Below are 22423 nucleotides of genomic sequence, written 5' to 3' on the forward strand. Positions count from 1 at the left end.
CCCTGTGCCCAGGCGCCGCCGCAGCCGGGCCACCGCCCTGCCGGGACCGCGCACCCCCGACGGAGGCGGCCAGGTCACCGAGGTGGTCCCTCCATCCCAGGCCCGAGCTGGTGGAGAGACGGACAAGGAGCCCAGCACCCGGCACTTAGCGAAGTGCCGGCACAGGCGGCAAGTCCCGGTGCGCGAGGAGCTTGGGAGGGTCATGCTGGCCGCACAGGACGCCCGGGTTCTCCGACTCCAGCCGGCCCGCAGGTCTGAAGCCAGCAGGACTCTTGGCCGGGCCTCGACGGCCCGTCTGGTGCCCGGTGCTGCGCTCGGGCCCTCAGGCTGCCGCGGAGGAGCGGGGTCACGCCCCTCCTCCTCCTCTTCGTGGTCCAGGTCCCAGGGCCAGGTGGCCGCCACGCAGTTGATGTGGGCCCTGCTGGGCCATCTGGGGCCGCCCCAGGGGCCGAGGATATGCCACACTGTCGCCTCTCCGGTGTCTGCTCCCTACCCCTTATGAGGCACGCGGCGGGGATGGAGGACCTCAGGTGCCCTACCTGGCGCCGCCCCGTTGCAGCCAGCGATTCATCACGATGATTCATCACGCAAAGTGTGGTTGTTTTCACCGCGTCCCCATCCACCTGGTTCCGCAGGCGCGGTTTAATCCTACTCTGCGAAGTAGGCATTATTATCCCTGTTTATTTATTACTCTAGGTGGGTTCTACAAACCCCTCGTGTCCTCTGGGGGCAGCAGTGTCATATTCTGGAGGAAATCCTGGGATTTGAACTGAGATTCTTTCCCTGAGGCATCCCAGGGGCAGAGGTGGTGGGGTGTAAGAGGGCTGTGGCTGGAATTTGCTGTTCCCCGAGTTGATGTCTGGGCTGGCCAGTTTCCACCCCGGCCTCTGCTTTGCTGTTGCTTGGGTGACATCTTGTGGCCAAGGACAGGTACAAACCATTGTCTGAAAAGGCTTCAGAGAGAAGGTCCCTCTCAGGCCTCTTTGGAGGAGGCACCAGTCTCCTGGACGTAGAAGCCCCAACCAGCCCCCTTTAACCAGGCCTTTCACTGAACTCTTTAATAGTATATCTCCACATGGACCCCTCAAATCACACGAATACCCTATGTTCCTCTTGGCCCACGCCTTCTTGTGGCAATATAGAGAGCTTTTCTATAGCAACCTGATGACAAGGCTACTGTTCCCATTTTACAGATGACGCAGCAGCCCCGAGTCAAGTAGCCGTGAGTAACCAGGATAGGACCCAGGTACGTCAGGGTCCCCGGACACAGGGCTGAGAACTGCTGGAGCCCTTGCAACCCACTCTCGAGGGAGGTGCTGCCAAGGGTGAAAGTGTTACTGGTCACAGGAATGCCTTGAGTTCAGGGACCACTTTCCTGTGCCAGGTACAGAGCTATGTGCTTTACACACGTGCCCTCACAGAACCCTCACCTGTGAGTCAGGGAGTGTTAGCCCCATTTTACAGATGAGGAATCTGAGGCTCAGAGAGGTGAGCTTGCTTGTCCAAAGCCACACAGAAAGTAAATGGCAGAGCCAGGATCTGATCAAGGTTTAGAGGGTTCCTGAGTCCATATTTTTAGCTACTATGGGTAGATCTCGTCTGCTTCTCGGCAGAATATCAGCCCTGCAGGATTATGGAGGAATCATGTGAAGTGGGAGCAGACAGAGCTTTGCAAACTATAGAGGATGGTGCCCCTGATGATGTATTATTATCCTGGTCCTAGTGTGTACTTCCCCTTGTGCATGAGAACCCCTTGGGGGCAGGGCTGGACACCTGTGGCCTCTCTAGTGCCCAGCTCGGAACCTGGCACCCAGTGGACACAAGCAAACTAGACAGTTGAGTATCTGGAGCAAGGAAGGCCCACCTCCCTACTTACCCTCTGTGGCCCAGGTCTACTTCCTAGTGTTCAAGGGCAAAGCAAGGGTAGTCAGTCTCCATCTCCAAATTCACCTCGTTCAGAAGAAGGGGTGACCTTCTCTTCCTCCTTTGTTGTAATAGGCTGGCACCTGGACTCCCATGCAGGGCCCAGAGGGAGAGGGCCTGGTTGCCGAGATCTCTCGCAGACCCTGGAGAAAGCCAGCAGGGCAGGCGGAATATAAATGCGCCTGTGAACGCGGAGGAACAGATGAGAGAGAGCCTCCAGGTGACTGGGTGGAGAGCACCCACCGGGGCAGCAGCCTCCTCTCTGCGCACAGATTGAGCCCATGATGAAGATGAATGGAAACCCCTTTGCTGGAAAATGTGGAGGCAATCAAGACAGCTACCTGTGCTGAGGGGCCCTCCCACCAGCTCCGCGCAGGGAAATGTTAGGATTTGGAATTTCAGCGCCAGCCACATGGTTAGCACAGAAAGCAGGCAAAACTCATGATAAGCAGCCCCAATTACAGGATAAATGATACAGGACGCCGGTGAGCTTGGCAGGAATTAGTGGACTCACACAGCGGCTGCGGGCGGGTGTCAGGCAGCCCCTGCAAACAGGCGACAGCTTGCACAAAGAAAGGCAGCCCGCGTTGGTGAGGACCTCAGCTCCAGACGTGGACCCCTCAACGAGGTGACCGTATTGCCCCGAAGCCTTTCCTATGAGCAGCTGTGGGATTTTTAAAGGCTGGTTGAAGGCGAAGAGGGGGGATTTTTTTGTGGGTTGCTTAGCGTTTGCTGATGAAAATAAACTGAACTTGTAGCTTCCAAATTCCATACTGGAAGGCAGGGCCGATGAGGACACTGTCTTCATCTTTCCACGCTGAAAAATCCCAGTTTTTTCCAAAGCAGTATGTGATCACTGGGTCCCATGCACCGCGGACCAGGAAGAAGGATTTGCCGAGCGTATTAATACTGTCGACCAGATTGCAGGGGGCATGTTTAACTCGCTTCAGGTGCTCTAGAAGCTTCCGCACAATGGATAAGCTAATTACAAATCATGCCTATTTATTCATTAAACAGGGCCTGGGGGAAATTCAAAGAGGCAGAACTGTCTTCACTTCATTCAATTTGCAGTCTGTGATTAAACGGAACACAGCTGCAAGACTCCAGAAGTGTTGCCTAATATCCGCCTTTTTCCTGGTTCAGATGGACCTCCTCCCTGGGGGCCATCTCTACCCTCAGATGGGGTCTTGTCATCAAGTGGGTAAGTGTCAGCCCTTTAGACACTCACCAGCTGCTTGTGACTCTGGGCAGGTCCCATCACCAGGCCATGTCTCGGTTTCCTCATCTGGAAAGTGGGTTCATGATCCGCTGGTTGTCAGGATGGGTGTTCATTGCCTGTTCCAGAACCCAGCCGGTAGCTGGGTGGTAAAGTTTCCCTTCCTGCCTTCCTCCTCTGCCTGAGCTCTCATTAAGAAGGAGGCACCAGGGTTGCCCAGACAGCCTTTAACAAGGAAAAGCTGTGTCTGCTGCTGCCCCGGGGACCCAGCACGGAGCCTGGCACACAGGGACTGCTTGCCCAGCGCTGGATGGAACTGGCCTGATGTCTCCTGTCCATGACCCTGGGCATCCGAGTGTCCTCTGGGAGAGTGCGACCAGCCGTCTCAGTTTGCCCAGGCCTGTGGGTTTTCCCAGGATGCAGGGTTTTCAGGACTTAAACAGGGACAGTCACTCTGTTCTCAGGGCCCCATGAAACTCTTCTTTTCCAAGTTCCCTAACATAAACAAAACACTGAGCTTCAATCCTTGCAAATGTCTGGGAGGCCCAAGAGTTATTTATTATCATCAATAAATGATAAGAACCAAATAGCCAACATTTGCTTAGCGTTTTCCGATTCACAAACTGCTTTCAATTTACAGGGTGTTTCAGGACTTCCTTTCCATTTACTCAGCATCCACGGACTGAGCCCCAGGGCTGATGAAGGAAATAGCACCTCAGGGGCTGTGGCAGAAGCACAGTTGATCCCCCGTGAGGCTGAGGAGCTGGCAGCTCCTTGGATCCTGTGACCCTCAGCTCAGGGCACCCTTCTGTCCCTCCGTCCTGCCTGTGTTAGAAGCTTTCACATCTACAAAGTGTCCCTAGCCAGGGAGTAAAATATTAGCCTGAACCGTATGAAGGTACCCTTTCTGTGGAGCCCAAACAAACACCAGTGTTTCCATACGGTTCAGCCTAATAGTAGTGGTGAAGTTCAGGCCATGATGCAACTTGAGACAACGTCCTTAATTTCTCTGAGCTTCAGTTTCCCATCTGAAAAATGAGGTTCTTTCTAGTTTCTACGTCCCAGTGTTGCTGTTGGAATTACGAGATCATCCACATATGGCGTTTCAGTAATGCCTGGCACATAGTAGGTGCTCTCTGAATTAGAGCTTTTATTTTCCGCCCATATCTGTCGTACCCTCCATCTCTCTGAGTCGCCTGTGGTCAGCCACGCCACATGTGGCTCGACAAATGTTGATTGAATGAAGGAGAGGAAGTTAACGCGGCGCCCTCCGCTGGTGTTTCCCAAATGACCTTGAACTCTGATAGGTTGCATCCCCTCTGCCAACCAAGGGGTTCTTCGTCTGCCCCCCTTCTCTTGAGGCCTCTTGGTAAAGCACCCCATTTCCCTGTGGCTCCCTGCGGGGGAACTGATGGGTTGCAAGACATGTTTCCAACCCCCCTACGGTTTCTAAAACATACAAATCATTCTGGCTGCACTTCTGTGTTTCATTACAAGGAATGCACATTTGAAAACAACAGAGGGTGAGGTTTAAAAGCAACATGCAATTTTTATTACATATATCTCCAAATCTGCCATTAGGCCTGTCCCCGTGGTGTTATTGACCTTGATTCTTTCTCATTTGCATCCTGCATTTTTCATCCTTTGGAATATAGTGTTTTGGGACTTCTCCATCATTAAGTGGATTTACAGCAATTTCCCTGTGTGTTTTCTCCAAGGGATTCTGTTATGAGATGCACATTAAATCTCCATTAATACCTCATTATCCGACTGATAAGATTACCATGATAATGAGGCAGAAATTCTAATTGTTTCACTTCTTATTGTGCCTTCCATTTAATCCTTTACTCTACCTGGAAGTTGGTCAGGAGCTGGTGAGCACCAGGCGGAAAAAGACTTTCCAAACGGAGGACCGGAGGCTGGGATCATCGTGATCGATAGTGACTAGGGGAAAGCAAGGAGGTAGAACAGTGCTTAAATGAATTTCCTGGGGACAAGTTTGGAGGTGGAAAGCTATCTGGCAGGGGCTATTGGGTTTACAGAGCTCCTCTGCTCCAGTCCAGTACACACTCACACACGCATGTGGATGCACAGAGACACACAGACACGCGCCTGGGGACACATGCAAACACTCACACACATAACCACTCACACATGTGCACATAGGGCACGCCCACTCCAAGTTCAAGAGAGCCCAGCCTCTTGACCTCATGCTCCATTTTCCTGCAGGTCTGGACACCCTTCCAGACTATCCCTTGCTCTAGAGCTTTCCATGAACCTGCTTTCCAGATAGATGGGCTCATTTGACAGAGTCAGGGGCACAGAGCCAGAAGACATTGGAGAGTGAGGGAGGGAGGGCTAGAGATGGGGGAGAAGAGGCCCCTTCAAGGGAGAGCCTTGTGTATGTGAGGGATGCTCCCCCCAGGGTGTCTCTGGGCCCCCAGATGTGCTCGTCTGCTTCACGTCAGCTCCCTCCATCTGTTGGGGAGGAAGGCCCCCTGAGAAGGGTCCTGGACCCACAGCCTCCACGGCTGTCACGTGCAGAGTGCATTGAGCTTTGTGCAGTCACCAGGAAGTCTCCTGAGTGGGGTTGCTTGGGCCCAGAAGAGGCTCCCTCTTGGCCTTTACACTGCCTCCTGCTTGGAGAGCAGGCTTCAGCCCTGCGGGAGCCTTCCCTTAAAGCAAAAGAGCACATCCAAGCCTCCATGGGGATTTGGAAGAGGCCAGGAGGATGGTGGCTGGAGAAACCGCACTTTAGGGAGCCCAGTTTCTCAGGGGTCATGAGGCTAGGCCCAGTCTGAAGGCAGGAAGCTGTCTGAGTGCTGCCAACAGGATCAGCGGACAAGTGCTGGATGGGGACGAGCTCAGTGGTGCTGGATATTATAAGCGTCATGATACCAATGCAGTGCTGGTATACCAGTTGCCTCCTGTGCTAGTTTCTGAGGGCTGCTGTGGCTAAATACAACAAACTAGGGGACTTAAAACAACAGAAATTTATTCTCTCACGGTTCTGGAAGACAGACGTCCAAAATCAAAGTGCCAGCAGGGCTGTGCTCCCTCTGAGACCCTGGGTCACACCCTTCCTAGTCTCCCAGATTCTAGTGATGGCCATCAGTCCTTGGCTTGTAGCTGCATCATGCCAGCCTCTGCCTCTGTCATCACATGGCCTTCTTCTCTCCTTCTTCTTATAAGGACACCGGTCAAATTGGATGAAGGCCCACACTCATGACCTCACCTTAACTTGATTACACCTGCAAAGACTATTTCCAAATAAGATCACATGCACAGGTACTGAGGGTTAGGACTTCAACATGTCTTTTTAGAGGACACAGTTCAACCCATAACACCTTCTGAAATGTACCCATGTAATGAAAAGATTAACAAGGATATTAGGCAAACACTAGTACAATTGGCAGAATTTGTGAATGGGTTCTCGGATGTTGAGGTTTGGGCCACACTATTATGCGATGTTGAGGGCTGGCCCAGATCGATGGCCCCCACTGCCCCATTTTCCATGACAGTTGCAGAACCACAGAGTGGGAGAACTGGAGAGGCTTTCTGAGACCAGCCAGTTCAGTTGCATCATCTTCTTCATTGTATTTTAATTATTTCAATTTCCCTTCCCCCAAATTATCTAAGAACATAGTTTTAAAAAGTCAAAACGTACTAACAGCTCCTAACAAAGCCAGCTGTCCCTTGACCCATTCCTATACTTTTCCTGAGTCCCTTTTCCCAAAGGCGATTAACTTTAAACAATTTACAGACACTTAATTCATATTCATCAGTAATATGTTTATACTACTATTTCCTGACTCATCAACTTTAGACATTATCCTCTAACTTCCTATAATGGAACATGGAAATTTAGTTCCCTTACTATCCTGCCCTCAATTTTCTTTCTCCCATGCTCACAAGGTAGGTATAGAACAATACTTGTTAAACCAGTACTCAGAATCTTACGTAAGGATTGTTCTTATCTGAGCCATGTAGAGAATTTTGATCACATTTCCTTTCTTGTATAACTTTTTGGAACCTCATGTTTTCATTTGACTAGTTTCTTATGTCCGGATCATTCATTCTTCCCCAACTCTCCAATGGAATTGTAGAACCCTTCCGAAGTCCGTTTTCCATGTGGTCTAATAGAGATCTTGCAAATGTGAAAATGGCTTTATTTCACACACAGATGGGACTGACAGTTTGGCTGGGTATGACATTCTAGGTGGGAGTCACATCCCCAGATAATTTTGAGGCTTTACTCCATTGTAAGCCCTCCTACCTTCCAGTATTGCTGTTGAGCTGGTAAATGGTATTTAAACATGGAAATGGACCTACTTCTTTTGCCAGCCCTTTCCTCTGGAGAGCTGAGTCAGTCTAGCCAGGAGCTGAGCCGAGTTTTGGTGGTGTTGCTATGGTTACCCTCAATGCTTCCGGTTCCTCCAGTATTACCTTGCCCCACCAGTAGTATTGAGCATCACTTCGTGAGCTTATTTGTCATACATGTATCTTCTTTGATGAAGTGTCTATTTAAATCTTTTCCCTCCCTTTTCTTTTCTTTCTTTAATTGGGTTGTTTTACATTCTTCCAGCATTTCTGTGTTTTTAGGGTTGGGCCCGACTCGCCAGAGGATTTTTCTCAGGGTCTGTGCCAGCCTCAGCTTTCCGTCTTCCTTCTGCACTTGTCTCCGCAGCCTCCACGTTCTTGCCCCTCCCCCCAGAGCAGCTCCTCCGCCTGGCTGGCTGGAGGAAGGGCACTCATTCCCTGCTGTTTGGTTCAGTGTTGGGCAGCCGCTGGGTCTCAGTGACCCTCCCCCTCCCCCAGTGGCAGGTGAGATCTAAGGGTTTGGGCCCAGGATGTATTTTTACCCCTTGCCCAGGATTTGAGGGCTTTTGTTTGATTTCTCCAGCTGCAGTGGGTCTTCACCTGTGCCCGACAGCTATTCCTACCCTGCTCTCAGCTTTTCAACGCTCTGTTCCCTGGGCGAGCGATCGGGGTAGGGGTGGGTGGAGTTTCATGTCTTTCCCACAGTGACTGCCTTTTAGGACTTTCTAGGGCCTCTTGCCCTGCCCCTAATCTTTCTTATGAGCACTTGGTGAGGTCCATGGAGAAGAGCCTGTGAGTGGGTGGGAATTCCCATGTCTGCAGCTCCTGGGGACTCTATTCCTCTCTCCAGCTCATACTTCGCCCTTAGCAGGTTGCCCACATTTTTAGCAAAATTCTTCCTATCAACTTGCACGGTGTCTGTGCCATCAGATCCCATCTCTCCTTGAGGCTGGTTGGTTGCCCTCTGACCTCAGCTCAGGTAAGTTATGATGTTGCTAATTACCCACCTTTGTGGAGGTCACAAGTCTGGAACTGCGCTTGTTCTCAGTACCTTCAGTGTGCCAGGCTCCGCTGGGCCCAGAAAAGGACAACACAGAGCAGGCCCTGCCCTTGTTGGACTGTCCTGGTGGATCTCACTGGCGCCTCCCAGTGGCCTGAAGCATTGGGAATTGCTGTCTCCACTGTCCGGTGGCAAACCTGAGGCTTGGAGGGGAGGGCCCGCCCGGCGGAGCTGGGGAGGCAGTTCAGGCCCTGGTCCAAGTCCTCACCAGGTGCAGCTGGCAGCTGAGCCCTGCCTGGGCTGGTGTCCCGGGCTGCAGTCACCGGGCCTGGCCCTTCTCTTCCCTCCGCCTTGCTCACCACTCCATGCCTTCAGCCCCACAGGAGGTAGACTGGGCCTCATAGTCCATTTGGGCAGCTGAATATAAGGGTTGAGACTTCAGACTCAGGGGCCACGTTTGAATCCTGGCCCTGACACTTAGCAGCTGGGATGCTGTAGGCAGGTGAATGCCCTCTTTGAGTCTCAGTTTTTTCATCTGTGAAATGGGAATAGTTTATCCCTACTTTGCAGGTGGTTGTGAGGATCAAATGAGGGGATATGTGAGGTGCCCACAGGGCCAGGGCCCTAGCAAGGGCGGAGCTGGGTGGAGAGGAGTCCGCTTTGCCCAGCAGCTGCTGTGCTGGTCTGTCAGGCCCCCTGGGGGTGCCCACGGCTGCCCACCACACTCCACCCAGACATGGCTGCAAAGGGGCAACCTGGGCTGCTGCCTCCTGAGTGAACTGAGCCCATCCTGCTGTAAATTTAACAAGGGAAACATCCAGGGAAGATTTGGAGCAAAGCAGGGCTGGGTTAGCAATTCAGGGTCTCAGTCACTGTTATGGATTGAATTCCATCCCCTTACCAAATTCAAATGTTGCAGCCCTGGGGATGGAATAGCTCAGTGGTAGAGCCCATGTTTAACATGCATGAGGTCCTGGGTTCAATTCTCAGGTAAAAGAAAGAAAAGGAAAAGGAAAAGGAAAAGGAAAAAGAAAAGAACCAAAAAACCGAAGTCCTAACCTCCAGGACCTCAGAATGCGACCTTATTTGGAGATAAGGTCTTTACAGTGGTAATCAAGTTAAAACAGTTTCGTGTGTGTGGGTGGGTGTGGGGAGTAACTACGGGTCCTGATGGAGGGGCAGAGAGACCAAGGCCTGGGATGGGCTGAGCACCGGGGATGCCTCAGAGAAGGGTAGAATCAGGCCTGAGCCCTGCAGCTGTGACTACTCTTCCCAGAGGAAGCCTGATTTTATGGGATCTTGGATGATCCAAGGGGCCAGAGTAGGGAGTAGGGGAGGCCCTGGATGAGAAACACCTGGGTGCCCTGGTGCCGGAGACCTCTCATCTCTGACCCATCAGTAAGGATCCCGGCTCACACCACCCATCATGCAAACCCCAGTCCTCATTGACACCTCCCCCAAGAGTCACAGTGTGTGGGACCTCATCTCAAGCTAAAATACTTAATTGCCTCTGTAAAGTTAAAAAACCTGATTACCTGTGCAAAGAATTTCTTCAGATAAGGACGTCATTAGAATGGGCCCTAATCCAGTCTGACTGGTGGGGACTGGTGTCCTATAAAAAGGAGAAATTTAGACACAGCATGTAAGGCCAGCATGTGAAGATGAAGACGGAGACTGGGGTGATGCTTCTACGAACGAAGGGACACAAAGATTGCCCCCAAACCACCAGACACTAGGAACAGACTCTCCCTCACAGCCCTCAAAGGGAACCAACCCTGCTGACACCTTAATCTCAGGTTTTTGGCCTCCAGGACCATGAGACAGTAAATTTCAGTTGTTTAAGCCACCCAGTGTGTGGTACTTGGTTATGGCTGCCCTAGTAAACTAACACAGCCACTCAGCCACACCGACTTCACTGGGAAAGGCAGGGAAGCTGGCAGACCCTGGTGCTTCCACACTCACTTCTGGTGGCACCTTGGACAGGTTACTGACCTCTCTGAGCCTGGCTTTCCTCACCTGTGTGGGGGGATGACCATCCCTGCCCAGCCACCCACCAGGGCTATTTCCAATGTCACTGGGCCACCATCCCTGAAGTTTGGAGGGGAAGCATCCCCTCTTCTGCCGGCCACCTCCCAGGCCTCAGACGTGGCCCGAGGCCTAGGGGCCCGCTGTGGGGCAGACCAGGGCTGGGTCCCTGACCCCCCAAGGCTTGGGTCAGGTGTGGTTGGGCAGGAACACCTGTTTTGTTGTTTGTTTTTGTCTTTTTGTAGGGGGCTCTGTTTTCCCAAACCAGATGCTTCCTGTAAGAGACGCAGCAAGTTTGGAAGCTGGAAAAGCTTTCGTAGGTGAATCTTCCTCCCTTATGTACAATTGGGGAAACAGAACAGAGGTGGGTAGGGCTTGGCCCAAGGGCACACAGAGAGGGAGCAGCAGGCCTGGGCCAGCAGGGTCGGGCGGGCTCTGCACCCACCATGGGTGCCAGCGGGACCTTGCTGGTGTGGGGCCAGGCCTTACTTGTTCCCTCATATCACAAGTGCTGGCTGGCGTGGGCTTCGAGGCCCAGAGGGACCGAGACCCTCCTCTCCACAGCCTCTCCCAGAGTCTTGCTCCTCTCCAGGACCCAGACAGAACTCAGTCCCACACACTCGCCTCCCAGCCTTTGCACAGGTGTCCCTTGTGCCAATTACAGTCCATCTGGAGCCACCAGGTGCTGTGGGATAAGGGATTGGTATAGGGTTAGGCCTGACATGGTTGTGGAAGGACTTGGGACAGTGATGACCCAGAGGAGAAACTGGGGCATCAGAGAAAGAATCACCAACCAGCCAACCTGGGGAGCAAGGCCCATTCAGTGTCCAGCCACTGACTGCAAAGTGTCTCGCTGGGGACTGGTGCCATATCGGGGGCTCAGGGCACCTGTGTGATGGCCTGTGGAAGAGAAGGGCAGTCAAGGTGCCTGTGGTCTGGATTATGAAAGAGGGCTGGAGAGCTGATGTAACCCTGCAGTAGACTGGCGAGGGTACATTACTGGCCCTGTGACGAAACAACGTGGAAACAGTAGCCGAAAGTGGAATCACCACCTGATGAAGTTCATGTGAATCTACTGATGTTCTCCAAGCCCCACTGGCTCTGTTTTCTGTACCAGCTCAGTAGCTGCGTTGAAGGGGGATGTGGTGGAATCACCACCCCTGCATCCTTCCAGTCCTCGACAGAGGCACCAGTCTCTGCAACCTGTCAGGAATGTGGTTTTCTTGTGGTTTACCAGTTTGGTAGGGGGCTCCCATCTGGCCTTTCCTCCCATAACAGCCCCCATCGCACAGCTCAGGGAACTTCCAGTTGCTGAGTAAGTCACTTCCAACCATGCACTCGAAACTGGGAAAGAAACCCTGAGCTGTGTTCGGGGGCCCACTGGATCCAAGGGAGCTGGATGTGAGCAAAGCTCTCCTAATTACCGAATTTGATTCCCAACAGTACTTTCAAATGGCCAAACATTCTTGATATTTTTCCCATCAAGAGATGGAGATTGACTATACTTCAATTAAAAAATTCAAATAAAGAAGAGTACAATAAAAAAAGAAAAAAAAAAGGATAAATTCAATCCTCCGCAATGTACTTTCTTCTCTGGCCAGGGCCCAGTTCAGGCTCCCAAGTCGGTTCCCTTGCAGCCACTGATAACATCACGGGCACCTCCTGAGCCTTTCCTGGCATTGTTTGGGGTCATTGATGTTAAGCAAACGGGGAAGGAAACACAATTCAGAGCTCACAAAGCCAAGGGGAACTGATTTTCAAGTTCATGACTTTCAAATCCACGGCACAAAAGCATATGCATTTTAGCTAACTAGGTACGTGAGGATGGAGTAAAAAAAAAAAAAGAAAAAAAAAGAGATGGAGATGATTGTTTAAAATAAAAAGACACAAACGAATTTATTTACAAAACAGAAACAAACTCACATTCATAGAAAACACACTTATGGTCACCAGGGGGAAAAGTGTGGGGAAGAGAGATAAATTAGGAGTTTGGGATTTGCAGATGCTAAGGACTACATATGAAATAGGTAAACAACAAGGTCCTACTACATGGCATAGGGAACTATATCCAGTGCTTTGTAACAGCCTATAACAGAAAAGAATATGAAAAGAAATATATATATATATATATATGTAACTGAATCACTATGCTGTACGCCAGAAATTAACACAACATTGTAAACTGACTATACTTCAATAAAAAAAAAAAGAGATGGAGAGTGTATCCCTTTCTTATGAATCTGGGTGGATCTGTGACTGCTTTGACCAAAAGATTGTAAAAGAAGTGATGCTATGTGACCCTGGGGCAAGGCCTCACAAGGTGATGGCCTCCCACCTTGTCTGCCGGGACAGTTGCTGGGGGAACCTGAGTCACTGGGTAAGAAGCACAACTGCTCTGAGACCATCATGCTGTCTCAGGCCCAGCTGAGCCCTGCCCACTGGCCATTGCTGCCAGGGCACCAGGTATGTTGAGAAGGAAGATGTCTCAGGCCCTCCAGAGCAGTCCACTGCCAGCTGAGAGCTATTGACTGATCTCAGTTGACACCAAAGGAAGAGAAGACTGTCCCAGTGAGCCCTGCCTGAACTCCTCACCCATGAGATGAGGCATAAGAAAACGGTTGTGATTTGTTACACAGGAGAGATGCCTAGGGTACTGCCAGAAGCCCTTATTCTGACTGGACCACAGCGTCACTTTGGGTCTCTTGGAATTAGTGTCAGCTCAGAGCCAGCCTCCAGTAATCCCTAAAATATCCGCTTTTCCCCTTTCTCCAACACACATTCAGTCACTCAGGCCTCAGGTCCCTTGGAGGGAAAACCAGGAGGAAAATATATCATACGCCCTCTTGGTGACGTAGCGGGTCCTTCCTCAAATGGATCCAGCCTCCTCCTTCGCTGAAGGGGCTCTGCGTCCATGAACTGCTCAGACCAGAGACTGGTGGAGGGCCCCCAATTCTGTATTATGTTGCTTCAGTTCAGACGTCTGTGTTCCACACCTAGAGCTTTTCTGCTTCTACAAATCAAGATTTTATTGGGTTGCCCATCTGCTTTGATCTTGAGGGCACAATGATTGATTCATCAATCAATCGATTACTAATCATTCCTTCTGCCTGCCTCCTCCCACCGGAGAACGCACTGAGGGGGTGGGTGAGCAGGTATTAAATAATGAGTCCACTCAGCATTCGAGCACTGTCCCGAATCTTTTGGATACTTTCACAGTCTGTGGGGGAAGTCCTGTTATCATTGCCACTTTTTAGAGAAAAGAACAAAGGCTCAGAGGAGGGCACGTGGTTACTGGTTACATTCAGCTTGGTCTGAGTCCAGAGATCAATGAACAGAGGAAGCCAGGAGTCTAAGAATCAAGGAAACCAGGGAGAAGATTCCTGAGAGTTTCTCATTTTTAATTGTCTTTGATTGAGGACCTGCAGCCCTTACCCCGGGGCAGGCTCTGTGCTCACAGTGACAGTGACCCTGCTGCTCCTTGTTCAGTTTTCCTGAGCCAGAAGAGAACAGGGCTTTCAGGTCCAGCCCGGCTGCCACCTTTTAGTCCAAGGAGCCCTCTCTGGGGCAGGCCTCGCTCTCTCACGCAGCAGGACCTGGTGCTTATGAAGAGGAACTCTGGAGCCCGTATGTCTGGGCTCAAATCCCAGCTCCACCACGCACAGTGGCAAGTTAGCCCTCTTGGCCTCAATTTCCCATCTGTAAAATGGGGATAATAATAGTACATACTCACGAGGTTGTTGTGAGGAATAAATACATCAGTATTAGTAAAGAACATAGGTCAGTGCCTGGCACATTATAAGTCCTCTCTCAGCATTTGTTGAAACACACATAATTGTTAGAAAATGTTTGAGAGTAATTTGAGCCGCACATATCAAATGTTTTAAATGTGCAGCACCAATTCCACAATCCCACTTTGTGGACTCTATCTGATGGAGACCCTTATACAAATTCATAATGAGAAATATTTAAGGATGATTCTTGCAGCATTATTCGGAAGGACAAAAAATTGGAAACAACACAGATGTTCATCAAAAGGGGAGTGGTTTAATAATTTATGTATATCCACAGATGGAACACAACCCAGGGGTGAAAAGAGCGAGTTGTGTGTATGAGGTTGGATCACCTGAAATTGCTAACATACGACCATTTTTGACTTACCATACAACCATTTTTGACTTACCAGGTGGTCAAATGGGAATTTCAGATGATTTGTTCTAATACTATGAGTTTGTATTAAACTAGATTGAGCGGTGGTGACTGACAGACCCAGACATGTAATGGATAAATACCACGGAGGTTTGTCTGTTGCTAAAGTAACAGCCCAGGCTAGGGGGATGAGATACGCAAGAGAGGACAGGGCCCTCTTCCACGTGGTGATGCAGGGACCCGAACAGAGGAAGAGTCAGGCATCTGTCCCAGCCGGCCAGAGTGAGAAGGAGCATGCAAGGTACATGAGGGAGGTTTTATGGCCCAGGCCTGGAAGGGACACCCCCTTACTTTGGCCCATGTTCCATTGCAGAGAACTTCGTCATATGGCCACACCTGATCACAAGGAGGCTGGGAGATGTGACCTAGCTGTGTGTATGGGAAACAGGAAAGACGAGTTTTGGTGGATGGTTGGGCTGTCTCAGCCCCAGTGCTCTCTAAGCCTCAGCTTCCTTATCTGTATTATGGGGGCAATAATGTGGCTCCTTCACAGTGAATGGCATACATGTGTGCATTCAGCACAGTACCTGACCCGCAGCGAGTGCTCAATAAAGATTAGTGTAGCAGGCTACCTCCCAGAGTCCCTGCTGGAACTGAGTTCCAGTTGTCCACAGGGGTAACTTGCCTGGTTGTGGCGGGTTATGTTTCTCCACATACTCTTGTTACAATGGGTTACTGACATTCCTCCATCCTTGAACCTGGGCGGACCTTCATAATTGGCAGTGGGAGCGGTGCTGCATGACTTCTCAGGCTGATCATAACAGGCCACATGGTTTCCACCTGGAGTTCTCTATCTCTCGTGCACACAGGTCCCCAGTGGGCAGCCAGCATCAACTGTCAGATGTAGGGGTGGGCAACCTTCAGATGACTCCAGCCCCAGCCTCTGAGTTTTCCAGCTGAGAAAAGACTTTGTGGAGCAGAGACAATTCCTCTCTGGTGTCTGCATTCCCGACCTGCAGGCATCGTGAGAGGTGACAAATAATTACTGTTGTTTCAAGTGACTAGATTTTGGAGTAGCTTGTTATGCAGCAGTAAATAACCAACATGGTCACGCAACTTTCATTCTTCCCTCTCCTTGTCTTATTTCCCATTCCCCTTGTGTGTGAGCCATTCCTGGGCTCACCTCCCAGCTCAACCACCCACACTCCAGTTCTTGTCTCAGGGGCTGCTTCTGGGGGACCCCAGCAAGGCCACACATCATTCGGGAAATATACATGTGGAAAAATGACAAACAGAAGATTATTGGGTACGTCTTTGGGAATAGGTTTGAGAGCCAGAAACTTCACTTTTTATTCAATACATGTCTGAATTACTTACATGTTAAAAAATTCTTCATTATGATTTTTTTAAATGTAAAAAATTTCCATAAGATCTTGAGTCAGGTCTCATCAGATCCAATGCTGGACCAAGCGAGCTGATCTCTGAGAAGGTGAACTTCAGACTTTTTGTTCCCACTGGCAGTAGAGCTGCAGTGTGGTGACGTTTTCCCTTTTTTATGCTTTAAATTAACTTTAAAAATTGTGGTAAGATATACATAAAATGTACTATTTAATCATTTTAAAGCACACCGTTAAGTGGCATTAAGTATATGCACATTGTAGTTCAACCATCACCATTGTCCACCTCCAAATCTCGTCTATAATTTCAGGCAGAATCTCTATATCCATTAAACACTAGTCCCTGGCCTCTGGCGGCCTCCGTTCTTCTTTCTGGCTTTAAGAATGTGCCTGCTTTAAGTCCCTCATATAAGTGGAATCATACAATATTTGTCTTTTTGTGTCTGGCTTATTTCACTGAGTGTCATGGTTCCTTAAGTGGTCCCAGGATAACTTTCATGGTCACTACCATCCATGGCTACAGTCTCTGGCATAGGACCCGCACCCGCCCTGCACAGGTGTGGCTCGTGAACACGGCTGGCGACGTGGTGGGCAGACATGACTGGTCCAGACACTTTGTTACGGAAGAGCTCACAGTGCCTCCCCTTCCCCAGTTCCGAGCAGAATTGCTGGGCGAGGGTTAATCAACATTCAGTCATGTTTCCAAGTTTAAATGGAGCATTTGTTTAATTATGTGTAAGTAGCAATACATTGTGGCCATTATCTAAATCACTATTTTATTTCCTGGATGTGGTTTCATAATGCAGGGTTTCTGCTCCAGCCTAGCATCATTAACAGAGAAGAGTTAATGAATATAAAAGCGTAAAGGCTAATTACACTTTAATTTACAATCATGGTCTCATTTTGGGACCACATGAAATCTGTTTTGAAAACAATTAAAAAAAAAAAAGCCCTGCTCTTGCCCTGGTAAGTGGAGGGACCCCGGCCAGGAGCCCTGCTCTGTCTGCCGCGTTGTGGCTGAGCGGCATTGGCTGGCACCGATCCCCTCCCTGGTGCCATTACTGGGAGGCTGGTGAGGCCAAGTTCAGTGCCCTGTGACTCTTGTCTTTTGTCTCTAGCAATTTTCCTTTTGCCTTCAGTTTCTGTTGTCATGGCTGCAGGGAAGAGTTAGGGGAGCCCCATCTGGAGCACCGATGGTCTGACCATGCTGCTCTGACGTGGCATCACATGGAGCCAAGCCAGTTGCAATTACTTAGTGGTTTTAAAAGTGGTGGTGATGGAAGTTGTTGGAGGGGCAGGCTGACATTTACCAAGTTCCTACTGTGTGCCAGGCACTACCCTGGGTACTTTTACATGTATATTTATTATTTGAAATTGCTTATCAATGGCAATTAGTCTCCCTGAAATTTGAATGAGGCCCTTGGATATGTTTAATGGAACTATGGAATCATTGTCAGTTTTCTTGGATATAATCATGGCATTGTAGTTATGTAGAAGAATGTCCTTATTTTTAGGTAATGAAAAAAGTTTGTGGGTAAAGGGTCATAGTATCTGCCACTCACTTCTGAATGGCTCAGGAATAACATACTATATATATATGTATGCATATATTATATATAAAATATATATTTAATATATTAATATGTACTATGTATAAAATATTCATATATGCACATATTTTGTATGTGTGTATATATATATAGAGAGAGAGATAAAGAGATAAATGGATAAAGTATGAATCTTTGTTGAATCTAGGTGGAGGGTATAAAAGTGTTCATTGTGTTTTCAACTTTCCTGTTTTGACAAATCTTATAATAAAAATTCAGAAGAAAAGACTTTGTCCCTATTGGCTGCTTTGAAGTGCTTTACCATCTTTTCTTGTTAAATAAACTCTTTTCCCAGTTGAGGTCAAAGGTCCATTTAATTAAGCCCAGCATTTGCCTGTATGATTTTACATTATGGATTACTGCAGTCTGGAATAATAATTAATCAGATAATCAAATGATAATTAGTTAAACAAATATGTAAAAAGCAAAATAAAGCCACAGAGGGACCCAGTTGCTTTCTGCTTCTGAAACCCTCAATTCAGGTTTCTCTTACAAAGAACAATCATTTAAGAACATCCCACCAGCTGTTGAGAGTTTATGGCAAAGGGGCAGTACGGGGCCCTATCAGTGTAAGCTGAGCCCCGCCATGAATTCATCCTCAGGAAACGTCGTGGGAGGGTTAGAGTATCATTTATGTTAAACGTAACGAACAGTCGGACAACCGAAATAGAAAATTCTGAAAAGAAATGTCAGACATTTCTTTCTAGTTCAAAAAATAAAGTGCATTTTACGACTTTCTGTAATTTCTACACAGGTTTGTTCGTTTGTTTTTGGAGGGAAGTGTCTTCTCCCCACCCACAGGAGGCGGGGCGGCTGGCAGCCTGTGACTCCACCCCCTTGGCCATAGATGATTGGATCAGGAAGGCACTGGTCCTCAAGCTGGGCCAATCAGAATGTCTTCCTCAGGAAGTTGGAAAAGGGACTAAGGAATCCCGAGTCACTGTGAACCTGGTTGCTGTCGGGGGCCGAGTGGGCTGAGGAACCTGTGTGCCATGGAGAGAAGGAATCAGCCCTCAGACAGAGGTGCAGGAGACAGTGAGAGATCCGACCACCTCTGCAGGCCTTACCGTGATCCTGCCCTTGGACTCCAGAAGGCTCCCCTGTAGTGTTCTATCAAATTCCTTCTTTTTTCCGTGTTGACTCTGGCTTGAGTGGGTTTCTGTTATAACCAAAATCGTCCAAAATATAGCAAGCATGTATTATTTTAATTATGGAAGGAAAAGAATAGGAATCACAGCCATTTGCTGACTAGGCTGGGCACCTCGTGCTGTCCCGCCCCCGGGCATGTGCAAACACCCTCAGATCCATCCATGGCTGATTCTTCCCGCTGTGCCTGGTGCTGCAGGGCCCGCCCTGCAACCGAGTCTCCCAGGCCCCTCGAATGGCCAATAGGAGGCACCTGGGGAGACAGGAAGGCCGGAGAGGGAGAAGCCAGGGTATTGCTCCCCCGTCGCTGTGCCACTGGCAGACTCGGGCAGGGGCTGTGCTTCCTCTGCAGCTCCAGATCCCCCCTAAATGGGCTCTCCCTGGTTCCAGCTTCCACCAGGTGGCCCCTGGGTACCCATCTCTTCCTTTTGTGCTCCCGACACAGGGGGGAAGTGGCTCCTACTTCAATAATCTCTGGGTCTCTGCCCCATCCCGTTTGGCTTCTGGGCCCTCTGTCACCTGTGTAGTTAATTCCTTGGGTCAAATTCGGCTCCTACTTCAATAATCTCTGGGTCTCTGCCCCATCCCGTTTGGCTTCTGGGCCCTCTGTCACCTGTGTAGTTAATTCCTTGGGTCAAATTCCCCCTGCGGGGATGCTGCTTTCCTGATTGAACGCTGACTGATACACATACATTATCTCACTTTACTCTTGAAATGCCCCTCTGAGGGAGATATCAGGATCCTCACTTTGCAGATGAGGCCAAGGCTCAGAGAAGCTAAGTAATGCGCCCCGAAGTCCCACAGCTTGTCTCAAAGCTCAGAAGCTCTTTTATCGTACTGGACTACTTTGTATAACCACCTATACAGCTAGAAAGAAAAGTTATTAAAAACAAACAACAAGGAACACATCCTAGGCAAGGGCAGGACTGATTAGAAGATTCTAGGGCAGCCCGGAGGCCTGGAAAACTCCCTCAGGCAAGTCCAGCCTCTCTCAGCAGCTCCCTCCCCCAACCCAACCCCCATGGCGCGTTGCAGGGAGGGTGGGGGTGGTCCTGGAATCCACTGCCTCCTCTTAGTAGTCGGGAGCCTGGGGGCATGTGACCTCACCTCTCTGAGCCCAGTTATTTTCTCCGTCAAGAGACAGAAGTCAAGTCTGGAAGGTGAGCTCACCGCAGAGCCAGCATGAACACACTCAGGCATGAATGGTTAAGTGACCGCATGATGGTCAAAGTGCATGCCCACAGCCCGGCTGGGAGGCACACCTGATCAGCTGGCTCAGGGCTCATGCCTGCGTCCCTTGCTCTGGGGCCCTGCAGCCACCAGTGCTGATGGAGCAGAGGGACGTGGACGCTACGTCCCAGCACTGACCCACCTCCGTCCCTCCGGGTCCAGGACCAGTTGCCCTTGCTCATTCTTTTTTTTTTTTTTATGCTTTCGTACATAGTCTTTAATTATAAACAAAATAATGCCTGACTTCCTGTGTAGAACACTCACAGGCAAAAAGAAAGACTGGACTCTTTTCTTCTTGTAATAAGACAACAAAAGCCCAGTAATTGCAATATGACTTCTGGAACTTAATTTGTTCTATTTAATGAGGAAACAAAAATAACATTTCTCAAAGGAGACAGTGTCTCCTAAGATAAGGCTTTTTGAGTTTTCTTTAAATGGGTACTCTCAAAGCCATTTCTAACTTCCAAATAAATTTCACCATGGGTTTTTATGAACGTGCTGCTAAACAGGGTCAGTGGCCTTCCTTCTGTATTCTCAAATGTTAATCTGATCCAACTTCAGCTCTACCTCAAAAAAATCTGCCCATTACTTCCCAGTTTATGGAGGGATTACACAGTAGTTTGACATAATTTCTGTCAAGCATTTCAAAGCAACAGGAAAAATACCCACTTCCACATTGAGAACATGCTATTCAGGCCAATGGCTCACAGGAGAACGCACCCAAGTCTCCCATTTTTGTTTTCCACCTGCTCTCGTTGACTTAGAATTTTTCTTGCTTCCAAAAATACATTCAATTTTAATACCCATGAACTATTTGGGCTTGAAGGGGCTGGTTCTATTTTTTTCCTGATTCATATGAGGTGAAATGTGTAACTATTAAGGAAAAACGATCCTGGGAGACCATGGGAAACAGCCCCTTCCACCCAGGCATTGACAGTACAAGCCCGGGCAAACCGTGCCTCCTCTGTTAGTGGAGTGACCCCAGACAAGTGACTTCTCCTCTTTGGCCTCAGTTTTCTTACCTATAAAATGGGGTAATCTTAGTCCCTACTTCAGAGGTTATTGCCAGGGTTCCTTCCGCTAACTCAGAGGCCCAGAGGATGGGCACTGTCTATGGTTATTATTTTGTTACTGTTTTGTTATCATCACCAGCCATCTGTGGCCTGAGTAGGTCCCTTGTGGCCCAGGGAAGTATAGTCCCAGAATCCAGGGCTTCCCAGATGCCTGGGTGCTGGGGTGAGGGGCGCTCCCTGCTGCTGCTGGAGTGCTGCCTGGGTGCCCACATGTGCTCTCTGCAGCCCTTACTGAGTGGCCTCCTATCTGAGGCAGTTGGGAGACTCCTGACTCCCTGATGAACTTTGAGCTCTGGCTCCTGACAGCTCCTCCGCTCAGGCCTGACTCTTTTTGTGCATCCAATGCAGGTTCCCCCTTCAGGCACTGAGGGAATTAGCTTGACCCTGCATTTTGGCATCAGAGGGAACTGGGTCAAATCCTGTTCCACCAGGGAGAAGCTGTGTGACTCTCAGCATGTTGCTTAACTTCTCTGAGGCTCTGTCTCCTCTGGTATAAGATGGTGATGATGATGATACCTATCTCATGGGCTCAGCCATGCAGGTCCTTACTGCTGGTCGGGCCAAGGTAGGTGGTGGTTTATTGAGCACTCACCACGGGCAAGGTGTACTGCTAGGTGCTGGATGTTCGCTGTCTGTTGCACTGTCACCAGCACCTGTGGCGATGGTGGACTGCCCCATGTCAAGGCTCACACGCTGTGAGTGGACAAACAGGGATCTGAACAAAGGCTGGGCTGACTCCAAGTGTGGGCACATGGTCCCTCTGTGACACTGTCTCCAGCTGCTTCAGTTTCTTCCACTGTACCCTGTTAGTTGTGGACACGTGGTGGTGTAAGTCATTCCTTGAGGGCCGTGGTCCAAATAGGGGAGCCTTCCTGATACCTTTGAAAGTTCTGAATCTACAGCGTTTGGGGATGGGGCACATCTGATGTCACCCCCAGGGGGCAGTCCCCTGGCACTCCTCTGCTGGCAGACGGCCCCCTTGTCCTGCCTCAGCCTCTCTCGAGGCTGATGGAATGGGCAGTTCCATGCCCTTTGGCTTGATTCTCCAAGAGCTGCAGTGCAGTTATCAGGGTTGTACACTGCACAATCCTAAGGACACTCACTGTAAATATAGATGTGGCAGATTCTTCTAAAGTTAGGACAATTCTCTGAAAGACGGGAGTAAAGTGGAAGGGTGCCTTTCCTAATTTTCACAGAGATGTCACATGAACAAGAATCATTTTTACTTTCGAAGAATGACACCTCAACCCAGTGAACTCCCATTTATCCTTCAAAGCCCAGCTTGAATGATCCCTCCCTGGGAAGCCTCTTCCCTCCGTGTAGGGGGTCACTGCCCGCTT

This window comes from Vicugna pacos, chromosome 4, assembly GCF_048564905.1.
Source record: "Vicugna pacos chromosome 4, VicPac4, whole genome shotgun sequence".
Classification (NCBI taxonomy): domain Eukaryota; kingdom Metazoa; phylum Chordata; class Mammalia; order Artiodactyla; family Camelidae; genus Vicugna; species Vicugna pacos.